We start from the raw sequence: 15,513 nt of genomic DNA, 5'->3' as shown, positions 1-15,513 counted from the left end.
TACACTAAACAGTCAATATAAGATGTTTAATATATATATAAAATAATTTTTAGTAATTAATTTGTTATAGAGTTCATGCTTCTGTGATCCATATCAAATTTGTGAGAGATTTTTTGGCAAAAATCACATGGAATACCATTTGTCGACGCGTTTCGAACCAACTAGTGTGATTTATGGTCAAGACAAGTTAATTAATTTGTGTTTTGATTAAAAAAACAAAAAAAACAATTGTTGTTAAATTATAATATTAAACTAATTAAATAATATTTTTAAAACCATTTTCAGAGGATAAAAATTGTTAAACTATAACGTTCAAAGAGTCAAAATATATTTATGCTAATGAGTCATCATATGCAGATTTGTAAAGTCTACGTTTTATAATGAATAATTTAATTCTAAAATAATTATATAATGTTTAAAACGTTTTATAATGAATAATTTAAATATTTATAGTTAGAAGTTTTAGTATTCGAAAATTTAATATCAATATTCGTGATATGAGTAATTTAGTAAATGAATTCTTTTTAATGTTGATTTTTTATTTTTTATTATTTTGTTGCTTAGCATATAATGCAATATATGAAATTTGTTTTGATTTAATAAAGTTTAACCAAAATGTTTTTATTTTTTAATTTTTGTTTAAGAATTTGAACATTTTATTGCACAATACATTGTAAATTATTTTTTTTTTTACAAAAATATTATTAGTATTTATCTTTGTTATTATTGGTTTGAGAATTTGAACATCTTATTGCACATTGTAAATCATTATTTGACGTGCACTATTTTTTATTAATACAATGTAGTCATTTTTATCATAACAATATTTTTTATAAACTAATAATTATATTAAAAATGAATTAATTGAATATTTTAATTCAAATTTTAATAAATAAATAAATTATTTATATATATATATATATATATATATATCATTTTTTTCTTAAAATCTTAATTCAAATTTTAATAAATAAAACATACCCATTTTTATAAACTAAATAATAAATCAGTGTTATTATTTATTTTTTCAAATATAAATTCAAATTTTAAAAATAAAATATATATTTTTATAAAATAATAATTGTATTAAAATAACTTTTTTATTGAATATTTTAGTTCAAATTCTAAGAAATAAAATATATAATTCTTGACTTTGAGAGACAATCTTAAGTTGGACAACTAATGTAGTTCAAATGTAAATGCAAGTATAACATATTATAGTTTATTAAAGCTATGTTTGCATAGGCATTGAAATCAGGGTCTTGCTCTTTAATTGCAGATAAAGTCTTTACCAATCAGCAGAACTCAAATTGATGGAACTGTAAACCTTAACATTAATTTGAATTCAGTGTTTTTAGTGTAATTTAGCTAGATTTAAACTAAGCGAGAGGACTAGTTACTATGTAGTGCTTGTTGAAATTACTTGGAAAGTTGTAATTTTCCATAATTAATTGGAATGTTCACCATAAAAAGGTTTTAGATGATTGATCATCAATATTTCAAAAAAGAATATTATTAAAATGAAATTTTGTTTTTATAAAAGTGTGAACATGTAACAGCCCCATGAAAATTCCATGTAATAAAAGTTAATAAAGGCAAAAATAATAACCACAGTTGATGGGCCAATTATTCCAAGTTGAATGTTGGGCAAGACATCCTAGGGGGGTGTTCATTTGGTTGTTTATGGCTAAGGAAATTGGCAAAGGCAATGGCTAAGGCTTTGGAAAGGCAAAATGACATTTTTGGCACATTTATTTATGAAAACAATGGAAATTAGGAGAAAAGGAAGGTGAAAGGTCACAGTTGCATGTGAGAAGGAAATTGAAGGAAAATAATGGAAAATGAAGAAATAGAGGCCTCATTGATAAAAAGGCTTATGAGGATCAGTTGGCAAGCTCTTAGTCAGTGTTAAGCTTTTGCTATGGTTATGCATGGGATCAAGAAAGGCAAAGAAGGCAAGAAGAAGGGAGGAGCAAGCAAGGAAGAGCAGGATCAAGCAGCTACAACATGGTTCTCTACAGGTATCGCTTTGCATGTGTGATTCCCTTGCTAGATTTTGGCATGCATGGTATTGCATGTGGTTATTTTGTTGTTATGGCATGGGTTTTGTCAGGTGTAACAATGTTTTCAACCTAGCCTTGCCATTTCTGGATAGCCATGGTGTGATGGGGTTCTCATGTTTTGGTTGAGTTGGATTGTCGAATGGATTTGAAGCTGAGTGGGGTGGATCTTCGAATGATAGAGCACATGGCCTAGTGGTCCCTGAACCAAACTGTGGATCACGGTAAAGCCACTGGCCTAGTGACCCCTGAGCCAGACTGTGGGTTGCGGTAAAGCCAGGATTGTGTTGCCTCGGTGGGCCTAGGAATCCTTGTCGATGAATGGTAGGATATATGATAAAGCCAAGAGGTGGTTTGCTCTCCGTTGGGCCTAGTAATCTCGGGTTTGGGATATGCGATAAAGCCTGGAGAGTGGGTCTCGGTTTAGGGCCTAGTGATCCAGGTTTGGATTGCGGTAAAGCCTAAGAGACTAGGGGATAGGAAAATTCCTCACAGTGTAGGTGGAGAAATTCGGTGGCATCCATGCTTGTTTGGCCTAGTGATTGGGTAGAGATCACAATCAAGCCTATTATGATGTGTTCATTGTGTTGGCCTAGTGATCCGGGATGGATTACGGTAAAGCCATGTTTCTCCTTATGAGGGTGAGTTGGTTTAGCCTCGGTATGCCCTGGTTGCTTCTTTTGGTTTGAGTCCCACATTCATGCTTGGAATATGGCACGGGGGTGAATGGCTGGAGAGATATCTGGCTCATACATTCTACGATCGAGTGGAACGTGGAAGTCCCATCTTGGGTTTGGTTTTTTGCATCATTAATGAAATTTTATTTCTCCTTTTATTTTTATGAGTATTATACTGGATTATATGTGCTTTAGATGGTTGTGATTTCATGAGTATTTTTGTTGTTATTATGATGGTTATATGTGTGTTTTATGACAACAACTATGTATGGCTCTCATCACGTTTTTGCTTGTAAATGAATGGATAATGTATCTATGGCCTAATATATGATAATGCAGCAAATGACATGAGGGAACAATGGTTCATAGCAATTCTCAGCTAATTATGAGATCCTTACACTTAATTCTGTTGTTTACACCTATAGGTTACATGTTGATGATATGTTTTATGAAATGCATGGCATGGCTAGTAGGGGTCTGATTAAGGTCTTATTTAACTTATTGCATTTGCATCATTGTTTCCTTGCTCTTTGACTGATCTTAAGTTATCATTCCATTATGGGCAGTGACCTGGGATCTATGCATGAAAAAGTGGCTCAAATCCCAGGGTCATTGGCATAATACTGGAAAATTGGGTCTCTGGACACTGGCAGGCAAGCCTGTGAGAGTGACTTTGGGTTTTTAGACGCTATCATGCCTATAACATGAGAGTGACTAAGGCTTAAGATGTCCAAAACATCAGTGGGACCCAGTGACAATATGTCTGAGTGGCCGACGTATCTCTTGAGGGTTTGTTGCTAATGTGGATATGTTGGTTGATGTGTTCCATCAATTCTACTTCCTTAAGGTCACATAGGATTTTGAATCCGAGTAGCCTCTTGTCGCATGTTTACCCAGTCGGCATGGTTACTTAGGTAGATGTGGCAAAAGGGTGTTACAGAGTGGTATCGGAGCATGGTTCACCCCTCGGACTGGATGGGCGGTGTTGGTCATGCATGCATGTCAATTGCATGTGTGTCTCTTACACTGCATTCCATGTGCTTGTTGCATTGCATAATGTTGATCACGGTTGTAGTAAGGTTGTCATGAGGAACCTGATGTTGATTTTGTGGAATGCATCGTCATGAGTATATAACTAGTTACATGATTATATGCAGCTTGACTACATCCTTGTATGTTAGGTTGCATTCTTATATGTTTGATTACATGTATCAGTTTTATAGGTGGTTACAATAATTGATCGCTTATGCTCGACTACATGTGTTCATGTGTATGTGTAATTGATTAGGCATTGCTTATGCATGTTAATGGTTGCATGTGGTAATGCGTACAATGGAGTAATGGTTGTTTTCATGCATGAGATCATGGTTTGTGAAGTTGATATGGTCATGCATTGATGACTGGACTCTAGCTATAAGGATGTGTATATGGTTTTGTACTCATGTGTTATATGTCTATATGCAATTGTTATGCATGTATGGTCTTGGTTATAGTTATGAATGAATAGCAGGTCAAACATGCCTTGAGAAGTCTCGTATGAAATTTAGGTCAGCATGGTGCTATTGGTATGTTATTATGCTAATGTGTTGAATGAGGTAAACAAGGAGATGTAGATCATCAAAGTGAAGTTGCAGAATTGGACCTCAAGGCAAGAGCATGTCGTCATATAGGTTTGTATGTTGGGCATGCAGGTATGTAGGTTAAGTATTGTTATATGGATTAGGGTTATATACATTTGGTGTATGTACATGTCTTTTAATGTTATGGTTACATTCATGATAGATGTTAGTTGATCAGTGTAGTTAAATGCACATGTGTCGGATAGTTAAGAATGATGGTAACTTGTGGTTGTATGCATTGCTATTGTTGTTTTATGTTAGATAACTTGATGATTAGGTTATATGTTGTTGATGAGCATGATATATAGCTTATTGTTGTTATATGTTATTAACTTGATGATTAGGGTTATTTCATTGAGATCTTGATGTTGTAACTTGGATTGGTCATATGCATGATGGTTATGTTCATTGCATTAAAGATCTTGATGTTATATGTATTGTGTTAACTTGGTTTGACCATTGCAGCTGGTTATGGTTGTGTTATTCAAGTATGAGCTGACATAATTGTGATATGGTGTCGTACTAATCTAGACTGATTGTACATATGTGATTGTTATGCATGAACAACAAATTCTTATGAGCTTATGATGTGAACACGTTAGTTAGTTACTGTTATGGATGTCATGATTTATGTTTGAGTGGATATGTTGTCAAGTTGTATCGTGCTAATGTAGATTGATTGTGCAAACAAGATAGCCTCACCTAAAATACACTAAGATATGAGTTTGCTTATGCAGTATACTGGGTGTTTCATTGTTGATTATGTCATATATTTGGTGTTTGAGTGTTTGGTGCCTATTATGTTGTCTAGTTGATTTATCTGACATGGTGTGTTCATAGCTTGCTTGAATGTTTGATTAATTGCATGATATGAGTATGAGTCTATATGGTTGCATGAAGAAATGATATTGTTTTAAGATGATTGCACTAATACATATGTGTCGAGACAGTTGATATGTACTTGCGTGTAAGTATGAGATAGTTGTAACATTATGTCTAATGACTATGAGTTGACTATGGATTATGACATCATTATTAGTCCTACTAAATGTTGATTTCAAATTGATAGATATGATTGTTTTGATATTTGGAACATGTGGTTGACATGTGTGAGCAGTTGCAGGAAGCATGTTGGTATTAGCGTGACAAGGTAATAGTTGATGTATTTATATAACTAACAATTGGGTGATATGACAGTACATAGTAAGCCTCAATTGCAACAAGGTAAAAAGGAAAAGGAAAGAAATTGGGCAAGAATTCCTTTCACTATGTTTGGAAACCTTAGTTCCAAATGAATGAGTGTTTTGCACACATGAAGTCTTCTTAACCTTGATTTGTCTGAAATTATGTGGATATGTGTTGTATTCATGGACATGTATTTGACAAGTATATTAGTTAGTCTCTAGTTACAGGTGGATTTGTCAAGGGGATTGGAGTCCCTTGAGAGATGGCATGGACATGTTCAACTACAAGGCAATGTGCTTGGCACAAAAAGATAAGGTATCTTAGTTATATTTATTTATGCACTGACAATTATGTGTTTATGGCGGTATAATGCAGGGGATTGCATGGCAAAGAGGTTGCCATGAAATCTCGAAGAAGGCTGAGGTCGAGCTTTCCTTAGGAACCATGGGGATTGAGTCATGATGTCTATTTTTAGTCTTATTCTTTTGGTATTTTTCGCTTGATTTGCGATTTTACATGTGTCTGGTGCATAACTGCGTCACTTTGTTGCGGTGTCATGTTGTTATTGGTTTTCATGGTTTTGCTTCTTGTTTGTTTCTTGGTATTGCCTTTTATCTTTTGAGTCTTGGGAATTGGTTGGGAAAGGAGGAAGTTAATGGAGCTTTGAGAGAGCTGTGTGGTACCCAACAGATGATGTAAGATCTAGATGAAGCTCGGTGCATGAGTAAGTGCATAGGAAGGTAAGACTATGACAATTGATTGGACTAGTTGGGTCCATTGTGGTAAATGGACGGTGGCAATACAGACGTGAGAAGGGTAACTAGAAAAAGGTAAAATAAATGGACCTGAGGTATTAGATGGTTTGACTAAGTTGGGAATGACGGTTCTTAATGTTGTGCATAAATAAAGGAAGTTCTCTTAACCTATACCTTATGTTATATGGCAATTATGTTATGATCATGATTATGTTGATGTTTATATGTATACATGTATGTATGTATGTATGTATATTGTTGTCTGACAAGATCACGATTGTTTATGCTAATGTTTATGTATATGTATGTATGTATGTATGTATCTATGTCACTGTCTGATAGATCATCAAGAATCATTCTTGTGGCGGAATGATTGCTTATGTAGGTGAATCGCATGAAGTAGTTCCTGGCTATGAGGAATCAAGTGGGAAGAGTAGTCACGAGAAATATATGAGGTCAGTATCATGTGAATATGAATTCATATTGTATGCTTGTATTATGCTTATGCTTATGTTATTGACAGGTTATACCGAAGGATACATCAGAAAAACGAAAGCAGTGTGGTTTGCGACATGCTAGGATAAGCATGGATAAGACACTGGAAGCAAGGATTATTGGTAAGGATAGTCTGGTTTTGGCTGCATGGTACTATTGTTGTGCATATTGTACATGTTGCATCTATGATGCATGCACATGCGGTTTTGTGTATCTATAATGTGTACATGTTGTTTATGCAGTTTTATGTACAAGATGGTACATATAGTGTTTTGTGAATATTGCATATGATGTTGTGTACATGTTATACAAGTGGCGATGTGTGCAGGTGGTGTTGTGTACATGTCATGCATGTGGCGCTATGTACATGTGGTGTCGGGTACCTATCGTGAGTGTGGTACTGTGTACATGTGGTATTGTGTACACGTTGTACAATGGTGCAGTGTATACGAGGCGTTATGTACACATTGTGCATGTGATACCGTGTACATGTGATGTTGTGCAGGTGGTGCTTTGTACATGTGGGATTTAGTGCTTGTCATACATGTTTTGTTGCGAGCATGTGGTACTAGGTATGTGCATTGTGTAGTCATGGTATCGTGACATATGCATTCATTGTGTTGCACTCTATATACGTATTTGTGTTGCATTGTACACCGGGTGTAGGTGTATGTGTTGTATGTCAAGTGTAGGTGCATGTATTGCATGGTGTTGTATGCAGTGTGCGATTGTACATATGGGATGCACACTATGTGTACGTGCACATGGTTTAGGAGAAGGCACTGGGTGTTTGTCTGGTGTGGCAACTGATTCAGAGTGTGTATGAAATAAAGACAAAGGTAGAAGCTAAGGATTGATGAATGGACAAGTATCAACATTTTATTTAGTTTTATTATGCATGTGTTTTATGACTATGGTATATGATGATTACATGAGATCTATGATTATGGTTTATGATGGTTACATGTGATTTATGATGGTTATGTTTTGAGCTAACTAGATGTGATCTATTTACACATGATGATTTGGTCAAAGATGTTAGTTTGGCTTGTTGTGAAAGACATTGAACAAGATTACAAATGTACCTTATTGACGAGATACAAATGAGGTATGATTTGAATTTATTTGAATTTATTTTGAATCTAATGGAAATTATGTGCTTGGAACAGGAATGCATGAACATGCCTAGTTGGGTGGTTGAAATCGACTACAAGAATTGGTAGCAGCAACAAAAGAAATTGGAACATGCAACAAAATGTTGGTAGAGTACTTCAGGAGTAGGGCCATTGTGGGACACTGGTACCCAATAGTGTCCATTGGTTGCCATGAGCATACTATGACAGGTATGATGGTTGAGGCAGGTATATGCCTTGGTTGTTTGATCTTCCAATGTGAGTAAGCCTTGCCAGGGGATGGATCGTCGAGGATAGGGGATGCGGGGAACTTGGAAAGTGAGTGACTACACGAAAGAGGTGACCAGATTACTTGATGGACTGTGTAGTAGAGAAGGGAAGGTCGTAGATATATTGGTTTTGGTCATTAGCATTGCCAGATGGAATCATATACACATTGGAAGTGCACCCTAGAACAATTAGTTGGTAATTGTTCACTGAGGGGACAAGTGATGCAGGATTGTAACGCTGGACATTGGATGCAACTTTGAATGTGACAGTGGATTATGGACTTCCTAGGAAGGAGGTGAATCCTGGTATTACTTTGAGGGTGGAGCTGTGCGCCTTTGGATTCCCTTGTTTATTGATACGGGCATCGTATCATTTTATTTTTTGGTTTATCAAATGTGCATATGTGTATATGTGGTTATTGTAAATATTGTAATGAGCTATGTTATAAAGCTCTAATATGAGGTATGGTTGTTATCTGGTCATGTTGTCATGATTTTTTGCTTTTGAGCGGGTCATTCATTGCAAATATTGCAATGATTTGTGTTATAAAGCTCCATGGGCAGTATGTTTTGTTTTCAACAGTCTTGTTGGTTATAGGTGTCATTGAACACCGATGACGGTGTCCACCAAGGGGGAGGGTTCTGTAACAACCCTGGTAAAAAAATCCATGTAATAAAAGTTAATAAAGGCAAAAATAATAACCACGATTGATGGGACACTTATTCAAGCTGAATGTTCGGCAACACATCCTAGAGGGTATTCATTTGCTTATTTATGGCTAAGGAAATTGGCAAAGGCAATGGTTAAGGCTTTGGAAACGAAAAATGGCATTTTTGGCACATTTATTTATGAAAATAATGGAAATTAGGAGAAAAGGAAGGTGAAAGGTCACAAGTTGCATGTGAGGAGGAAATTGAAGGAAAATAATAGAAAATGAAGAAAATAGAGGCCTCGTTGATAAAGAGGCTTTTGAGGATCAGTTGGCAAGCTCTTAGTCAGTGTAAACTCTTGGCTCAAGCTTTTGCTTTGGTTATGCATGGGATCCGTTATCACTCAGATTTTCCTTAGAAGTTATTAAAAGAAGGAAAGGATCCAATGTAACTACAAACCAACTTTTAGACTTGGGTTCTAGCCCACCTAAGTCCAGAGATGGCTCTCTATTTATGATTTAGCTATGTTTGAAAGGATTTTAGGCTAGTATTAATGTTCAGTGAGGTTGTTTTGTTTGAGAGTGGTGGAGTTCTGAACCAAATGGGCAAACTAGGCTTTTAGGCCATTGGGCTATGGAGTCAATCAGGGACAATTCACTGGATTAAGTCAAATTGCTGAGTTATGAGTTCAACAGGCAAGATAGCAGAATAAAAACAAACTTTGGGGCTTGAATGGGTGATAATTCTGCTCAAAACTAGAGGGCAATCAAGAATCCTCAACTTAGGATTAGAAAGAGGAAAGGAAGATAGGTCAACTAGCAGAGGGCGATAGGGAGATGAAACGATGAGGCGGAGGTTTCGATCGTGGATCTGGCCGGAACCAGGTCCCGACTGAACAGGGCTAGGGCTCACCTTGGGAGCGTCGACCGGTGGATGAGTGTACGACACATAGGGGTCCAGAGCTTCAGCCAAAGGAGAAACGGGCAGCTGGAGGTATTATTATATTGTTTAGGGTGGACAGCTGGGAACAAGGGTAAAAACTCTTTGACCCTTGCGCTGGCAGGTAAACTTGTTTTCGTTTCAACCCTGTGAACCGCATAGTAACCATGGTAAACTCCAACGAGCTCGTGGATCTGGACCCGGTTATGGAGGATATACTGTCGGTATGGGGTAAAGACCCGACAGCAAAAAACATCGAACGGTATTTTGGAGAGACTGGGTCTTGCAGAACCGGAGCCCTTTCGCCAGAAACGCTCAGAATTAATCAATCTTTCATCCAGCTGACCCAGGGATATGATGAGAATGCGTTTCTTCATCAAGATTTTCTCGGCACACAGCAGTCAGCCAAACCAGGCGAGGGTACCTTGCATGCAAGCTTCCGCCACCCGAGCCATGGCAGCAAAGGGAAATCGACTGCTGTGGAGCCAGTGTTATCTGGGGGTTTAGAGGACATAGTCAATTTCATTTCAAGCGCCGAGCAGACGGGTGAGAAGAAGGCCGGAAGAGTCTCAGCCATAACAAGGGTTTCCATTGGGAAAGATCAGGGCGTTTCAAAGGGAAAGGGAGGTCGGCCGGAAGAAGCGACTGCAACACCCTCAGTTCCACCAAAGGCAACTCATGCAGAGGACCCGGGCTTTCAGGTAACTCATCCCCCTACTGATAATTTCTTCCGGGAGACTGCGGATTTTCCTTTTTCTTTTAGGCCCGAGTCTGGGTTCAACCCAACAAACCCTAGTTTGGAAGGGCCTGAATTAATCAGGGAGATAAGGGAGGAAGACACCGGCGGGAAGAAAAGAGGTGAGAAGCGGAAAAAACAAAGACCCATTGGCGATCAGGAGCTGGAAGGGAACCTGGTCTTGGGGATGGAGGTGAGCATTGAGGAAACTTTGGAGGTGGCAGATTGTACTGTGGTGGGTAGGGCGAGAGGGAAGAAATTTTCTTCCAGTTTCCTTCAATAATGGGGAGAAAAGAACTAGTTGTCAGGAAAAGAAAGGGCTTTTGAAGCCTCAACCCTGGCGAAAGGATGGTTTATGTTTCGGTTTGAGAACAAAGAGGCGGCTGATTGGGTGACTGAAAGGAATTGGGTTATTAGGAATATCCCTGTTCTCATGAAGAAATGGACATCGATGTTTGATGCTGGCTGAGAGAAGACGAATGTCTACCCGGTTTGGGTCAGGGCTCCAGGCTTACCTTCGTTTTTATGGACTGAATCAGTTTTCAAAGCTATAGGGGATAGATTGGGAAATTTTCTGGAAGCCGACATGTCCTTTCTGAAAACTCGGAACAAAGCCATGGCTCGGATTTTAGTCAGCTTGAACCCTGGCAAAGGACTTGCAAAGAAGATAAACCTGCAATACAAGGATATGGTATTCGAACAGATTTTGGACTACGAATATCTGCCCTTCAGGTGCCACAGGTGTCACGAGTACGGGCATCTGGCAAAGGAATGCCCTCTTGGAAGGCGTAGGCGGCGTTTTCAAAGGGAGGCGGCTCAGTGGGAGACTGTTTACAGTCCAATCCATCATTCTCAAGGTCAGGATCCCACATCTGAGCAGAAAGATGCTGATAAGGAGACTGTGGCCCAGATGGAAGTGCAGCCGACGGAAATAGCTCAACAGGCTCCTCAAGCCATCTCGACGGATAAGGATTTGGACACGGAGAGTGCCCCAGCAAAGGAGCAGCTACTTGAAGGGTCGTCACAGCCATCCGAAGGAGCAATGGGTATGTGTTTCGAATCATCCATTCCTCCTGTTCATATCTCTGTTTCTATGGATGTTTGTATGGAGCAAACTCCTTCACAAAAGCTTGTTTTTTCAAATATAAATGATAGTCTAATTAATCATGAAGAAAACATTGAGGGAACTGGTATAGAAGACCTCTCGGCTGCTTTACCCTCCCTAGACCTGAACAGTGAAGGTGTTTCTCATGATCCTGGCCCCTCGGCTTTTCTCCCCTCTTGCCCATACAATCTTCGATCCCTCGACCAAAAACCTAATATTTCCGTCTCTGTAGGAGGTATTGGTCCTCTCCCTTCCCAAAGCCAATCTAGGAAAAAAAGAGGCAGGAAATCCAACCTCTCCATGGCACAGATAAAAGCAAAGTTTGATGTAGCCGATGGAAAACAACAATCTATCACTGGGGCTCTTAGAGCAGTGCAGGCCCCGGAAGAGGTTATAAAATGATCTTGTCCTCATGGAACTGTAGGGGTTTAGCCAGTAAACCCAAAAAACTGGCCCTACGGGAGATGTTTCTTAACTCAAAAACAGACATCCTTTTTCTCCAAGAGACCCTTGGAAGTGGAGTTGAAGTGGAGACAGCTTTAAATGCCCTGTTGCCTGGCTGGAGATTCATAGCAATTGATTCAGAAGGCCACTCTGGAGGGTTGGCAATAGGCTATAAGGAAGGAAGAATAAAGGTTTGCAATCAGTGGGGGACGAAACAGGCTATGGGAATGGAAGTTCAGACCTCAGAGCTTGCCTTTCCCCTATCCATCTGCAATGTATATGGCCCCTGTCAGGATAGGGTATCTTTCTGGAATGATCTGATGTCAAAATCCTTCTTGAAGGGCAAAAATTTGGTGCTAGGAGGGGATTTAAATTTCTCTATTGGTAGAGCGGAGGCTTGGGGTCCTTCGGCCAGGGAAGACCCCCTAACAGACTTTTTCTTAAATATGTTCACTGTTAACAATCTAATCGACATAAATTTGCTCAAATTAAAGCCGACTTGGAGGAACAGGAGAACAGGGGATGCTAGAGTGGCAAAAAGGCTAGATCGTTTTCTCATAAATGATGAGTTGGCGGTCAGGATTCCAATGTTTCGACAATGGATTGAAGAAGGAGGGCTATCAGATCACTTCCCTGTATTCTTAGAATTCTCTACCCCCCAAAGCCCCCTGCTCCTTTCAAATTTAATTCTTCTTGGTTACAAGAGGAGTCTTTTTCCAATCTTTTCAAGCAAACTTGGAAGCATCCGGAAGCCAATGCACCTGAGGACAAAGGCTTCTTGTTTATGGAAAATCTAAAAAGACTGAAGAAAGCCACCATAAGCTGGGCAAAGGCTAGAAAGGAAGCCCAGAACGAGAATTTCACCAAGATATGTGAGGAACTCAAAAAGCTGGAAAGCATAGAGGAGGATGGTTATTTGTCGCAGGTTACAAAGGATAAAATTCTTCATCTTGAGAAACTTAAGATCAAAATTCTTCTGGATAAAGAAGAGGAATGGAGACTAAAGAGTAGAGCAATCTGGCTTAAATCTGGAGATGAAAATACTAGGTTTTTCCACAACTATGCCAAAGGAAGGAAATCGACAAACACTATTTGGGCCCTAAAAAATGAAGAAGGAAGGGAAGTGCAGACTTTCAAATCCTTGTCTGATTTAGGACAAAGACACTTCCAAAAGCTTTTTGCAGATCCAGGAGAGACCACTATTGCTGAGGTGATAAAGACAGCTCAATGTTTCCCAAGATTCCTGGAGGAGGATGAAGCGGAGGATCTAAATTGTGAGGTTTCAAAGGAGGAAGTGGAATCTACAATAAAATCAATGGCAAAAGAGAAAAGCCCTGGACCAGATGGATGGTCCATAGAACTTTTCCTTCACTTCTTTGAACTAATAGGAGCGGAAATCACAGAAGTGGTAGAGGAGGCCAGGAAAAAAGGTGAAGTCTATAGCCCTTTTAATGCCACTTTTATAGCCCTCATTCCAAAGAAGGAAGTCCCGGATAGTTTTGAAGACTTCAGGCCAATCTCGCTATGTAATAGTATCTACAAAATCATAGCAAAAGTGATAGCGAACAGAATCAAACCAATCTTGTCACGTCATATTTCAATGGAGCAATTTGGTTTCTTATCGGGAAGACAAATTCATGAAGCCATAGGAGTTGCTCAGGAGGTCATGCATAGTGTGAGACTGAAGAATAAGAAGGGTGCTGTTATTAAAATTGACTTATCTAAAGCATATGACAGGATAAATTGGTTATATCTCAGGTTGCTTCTAACTCATCTTGGCTTTAAACCTGCTTTCATCAGCTGGATCATGGGCTGTATCACGAATGTAAGTTATGCAATACTCATCAATGGAGCAGCTACTCCTTTCTTCAAAGGCCAAAGGGGCCTGAGGCAGGGATGCCCCTTGTCCCCTCTTCTTTTCCTGCTAGTTGCAGAGGGTCTCAGCCAGCTGATCCATAAGGCCAGAAGGGAGGGGAAGGTAAAAGGTATTGAAGTAGCTACTAATTTATTTATCTCACATCTCCTTTTTGTTGATGATATTTTGATCTTCACAAATACTGAGCAAAATGAAATAAAGGAATTAAAATCTATTTTAGATCTGTTTCTGAAAGCAACAGGCATGCAGATAAACCACAGGAAATCCCAGCTGATAATGACAGGTTTAGCAGCCCAGGAGAGGGAAAGGCTTCAATCTGTCTTACCTTTCCAGCCTAGTACTTTGGAACTTCCTTTCAAGTACTTAGGCTTCTGGCTAAAACCAAATGCCTACAAGAAGGAGGATTGGAACTGGCTGATTGCAAAGATTGAATCCAGGATCTCGCATTGGAGTTTCAAATGGCTCTCGAGAGCGGGGCGATTGACTCTTATAAAATCAGTGCTTTTGGCCATACCAGTATACTGGGCTGCACTAACGTGGGTCCCCAAGGGTATTATGGAAAAGATCAGAAGACTTTGTAGCAGATTTTTATGGGATGGCTCCAAGGAAAACTCGGTCCTACCATGGGTGGGCTGGGACAAAGTGGCAAGGTCTAAGGAATGGGGCGGCTGGGGGATCAAAAATCTTCCTGATTTTAGTCTATCTCTGGCAGCAAAGTCGGGTTGGAGACTTATAAAGATGGAGAACTTATGGACTAGAGTGATAAAAAGAAAATATATAGACCCGGTTCCATTGGAGGATTGGATAAGAAACCCGGATAAGAACAAGCAGAATGCCTCGGTGATATGGAAGGCAACAGTGGAATCTTTCAAGGTTATTGAACAAGGATTGGCATGGAAGATTGGGAATGGCAGGAACCTGAAGATTGGGAAAGATCCTTGGATAGGATGCAACGAAAACTATGCCTTATCACCTGGACTAATCAGACAATTAGAAGGAAAAAACATCTTTACTCTAGACCAGGTGGAAAAGGTAGGTCATTCGAGCATGTGGAGTCAGGCATGGAAAGATGGAGGGGACCTTCAGCTGGATCAGAGGTGGTGGAATGAATGGCATTCTTTCACTCAAGAACTTGTTCGCTCCAATGTAAGGATAAAAGACAGTCCGGACAGTCTGATTTGGGCCCATGGAGAAACTGGAGATTACTCCCCAAAAGACGGATACAAGTTCATTCAATCCAGGAAAGGGTGGGGAGAACCCGAGTGGTGGTCAAAACAAATTTGGAAGCTCAAATGCCCAGCGAAGGCCAGACTCTTTTTCTGGTGTCTCCTCAGAAGGAAAATTCCAACCTGGGACATCCTCCAGGCTAGATACATGTATGGTCCTGGGAGGTGCTCCCTTTGCAAGAATGAAGAGGAAACAATCTCCCATCTGTTTCTACATTGTTCTGAAACTTCAAAAATCTGGGGGGAGGTAGAAAAATTGTTGAATAAAAAGTTTCAGTGGGGGAATGGGAACCTGGACGAGGCATGGTCAAAATGGTGGCAGCAATATCCGGATGGGAATTTA

Source organism: Pinus tabuliformis, chromosome 2_1, assembly GCF_031772625.1.
Source record: "Pinus tabuliformis cultivar Carrire ecotype Pingquan chromosome 2_1, CPIR1, whole genome shotgun sequence".
Classification (NCBI taxonomy): Eukaryota; Viridiplantae; Streptophyta; class Pinopsida; order Pinales; family Pinaceae; genus Pinus; species Pinus tabuliformis.
Note: the sequence above shows the minus strand (reverse complement) of the source record.